The 2,998-nt window shown below is 52.0% G+C and overlaps 1 long non-coding RNA gene across 1 annotated transcript in view; it reads right to left on the bottom strand.

Annotated features, from left to right (window-relative positions):
- The window catches only part of LOC115948798, a 16,874-nt gene extending 13,996 nt beyond the window's left edge, over positions 1 to 2,878 (bottom strand). Inside the window, exon 1 of the long non-coding RNA XR_004082574.1 lies at positions 4 to 2,878. This is a non-coding gene — a long non-coding RNA (uncharacterized LOC115948798). The remainder of the gene's footprint in view (positions 1 to 3) is intronic.
- Positions 2,879 to 2,998: the final 120 nt, after the last annotated feature.

Here is a 2,998-nt window from a genome sequence, read left to right as displayed (position 1 = left end):
GACCTGAACAGCTCCATGGTTCCATGGGATGTATCCTGGCTTTTCTGACCTGAACAGCTCCATGGTTCCATGGGATGTATCCTGGCTTTTCTGACCTGAACAGCTCCATGGTTCCATGGGATGTATCCTGGCTTTTCTGACCTGAACAGCTCCATGGTTCCATGGGATGTATCCTGGCTTTTCCAACATGAACAGCTCCATGGTTCCATGGGATGTATCCTGGCTTTTCCAACATGAACAGCTCCATGGCTCCATGGGATGTATCCTGGCTTTTCCGACCTGAACAGCTCCATGGTTCCATGGGATGTATCCTGGCTTTTCTGACCTGAACAGCTCCATGGTTCTATGGGATGTATCCCATTCATTGCGAAGGAAAAGAGGCTGGGTGTCAGCTCTGATGGCAGTGGTGCTGTTTTTAAATCCTGCAGCTGTTGTAGATCCCTTCCAGGGAAATATCCCACTCCATTCCATTCCATTCCATTCCATTCCATTCCATTCCATTCCATTCCATTCCATTCCATTCCATTCCATTCCATTCCATCCCCCTTTCCTGGCGATGCCCACCCTGCTGCTCTCCAGGGGCCGTGGATGTTCCTGCACAGCTCGAGGTGGGCTTTGAAAGCTCAGAAAATGTGATTTTATAGCAGAACTGGAGGCAAACCCTGTCCCTTGTCCTGTGGCACTTTGCTGAAGCCATCCTGGATGGGGGACTGTCCCTGAGGGAAGAGGCAGCTCAGGAAAGGGAAGCTGGGGAGAGGGAGCAATTCAGGCTTGAAGAAGTGACAAAGAAGGGAAGAGTGCCGAGGCCTCTGATGGAAATTCATCAGCTCCCGGCTGAATAAGGAGCTGTGAATCTCTTTGAGTGTAGCAGCTCTGCCAGCTTGCAAAGGAGCAGATGTGCTCACAAGATGGATAGTTGCAAATAGTCAAAATACTGTTTTTTGGGCGTTTTTGTGCTTTAGTGATTATCTTTTTTCATCTAAAATAAATCCAGATTGTGCATAGGCTGGAAAACAAAATAATATTTGGAGAGTGGGAGTGTTTATTTAACAGGTGGCCTATTTAGCAAATGGTTTACTCCTACAAAAATAATATTCCTGCAGGATCCTGCAGCAGTGATTGGGAACATCTGAGAGCAGGAAGGCGTTTTGGGGGGTGATTGCTCCGTGTGGGCTCGGGGTGGGCTGCTTTAATTAAGAACATCTGCAGGAGCACTTTGCTGAGTGCATTTGCATCTCTGATTGACTGGGAGGGGTGCTGGGCCCTGGAGAGGCCTCCCTTCCCTGGGAGCAGGGACCCCAAGGATGGGTTTGTAAGGACACTGGGACAGTCCCTATAACAGGACGTTATCCCTGTCATTCCCAGGAATTTATCCCGTGGAGGGAACAAGCAGGAAGAGGCCCTGGTGCAGAAGGGGAAGGGCAGAGCTGAGCTGATCCCAGCATTTCCCCAAGGCTGTTTTTTGGTGCAAGTCTCTCTTTGCCCCCCAGTCAGCAGCTCCAACCTCGGAGTTCGCAGAAATGTTGAGGGATTTTGGGAATTGGAGGGCTCTGCAGGACGATGGTGTCCCCATGCAGGGCCAGGATCTGCCCCAGAGCAAAGCTGGGTTTGGACGTTCCGTGCTCTGGCTGTGATCCCTGTGCTGGAAGCTGAGCTGTTTAAAAACAATATTTTGGGTGGCTGGTGGTAATCACAGACCTGGCTCCCTCCAAGGCCTGGCTTTTGTTTTCAGCTGTGCCTGTTGACATTCAGCAAATACTAATGGCTCCATGCTGTGGGGTTTTTCACCTAAGCCATAAATAACCCCTCCAGAGGCACTGTCCATCCCCTCTGGATGATCCTTAAGGTCCCCTCCAGCCCAAACCTCTCCATGATTCTGTGATAAAGTCTCTGGTAATGAGCAGCACATGCTTTGGTGGGTTGTGGTTTGGTTTTGCTTTCCTGCCTCAGCTTGTGGAAATAATTATTTTCCAAAATATTTATAATCTATTGGAATATTAAAGCACTTTTCAGAACTCCCAGGTTTTTCCAGAGGCCTGAGCACTAAATTCAGGTAAAGTGCCTTTGATGGCAGAGGTAATGAACACAACAAAGTGATTGTTAGATTGGAGCAGCCCGAATTCTTGACATTCATTTGAGGTCTCCCCCAGTATTTATCTGCTCTGTCATTTACAGCAGTGGTGCCATGATTTTGGGTGGGAGAGGATCAGAAATGGAGGAAGTTTTGCAGTGGGGGAAAACTGGGTTGTTTTTTGCCTGGGCTGGCCAAACCAGCCCTTCTAGAGGAGCCAAACAGGAGGGGAAGAGCCTGGCAGCAACCCTGGCACCTTCCCCACATGGCAAAAGGATTCCTCTGCTCCAGCACCAGCTGGATCAGGAGGCAGGGAGAGGAATTTAACTCAGGATCGCAGTTCTCAGAGAAATGAACTCATTTGGAAGGCTCAGAGCCAGGTCTCGTGTGCTCCGTGGGGATCTCGGCTGAGAACAAAGCCCAGGCCTGCAGCGGAACCCTGTTCCCCCCATCCTCTGGGAAATCCTGCTCTCCTCTTTTCTCCTTTCCCTGGGGAGGCTGTCCTGGTGCCAGAGCAGCCCTGCGTGCGCTGGATCCCATCTCCGAGTGCTCAGTGAACAATCCCTCTCGTGCTCATTAACCTTTGCTGGAGTGCTCCAGCAGAAGGTCAAAGCCCTCAGCTGTGATTTTCCCCAGGCATCAAGAGTGTGATCTGCAGCCTCGTGGAGAGAAGTGCTGCAGCAGGAGAGCTCTCAGGGCCCCTCGCTGTGCTGTGCCTCCCTGGCAGCGCAGGGAGAGCAGCCCGGGGCGATTAACGCCGGGAAATTAATTCTGAAATGAGCTCTGACAGCCGGGCCCTGCACAGAGCGGCTGCGGCTGCACACAGTGGGGCTCTCCGGGGCTGGGGGACACTCAATGGGGCTGGGGGACAGCCAATGGGGCTGGGGGACACCCACCGGGGCTGGGGGACAGCCAGCGGGGCTGGGG

Source organism: Geospiza fortis, unplaced genomic scaffold, assembly GCF_000277835.1.
Source record: "Geospiza fortis unplaced genomic scaffold, GeoFor_1.0 scaffold496, whole genome shotgun sequence".
Classification (NCBI taxonomy): Eukaryota; Metazoa; Chordata; class Aves; order Passeriformes; family Thraupidae; genus Geospiza; species Geospiza fortis.
The sequence above is the reverse complement of the archived record's forward strand: the minus strand, read 5'-3'. Positions and strand labels throughout refer to the sequence as shown.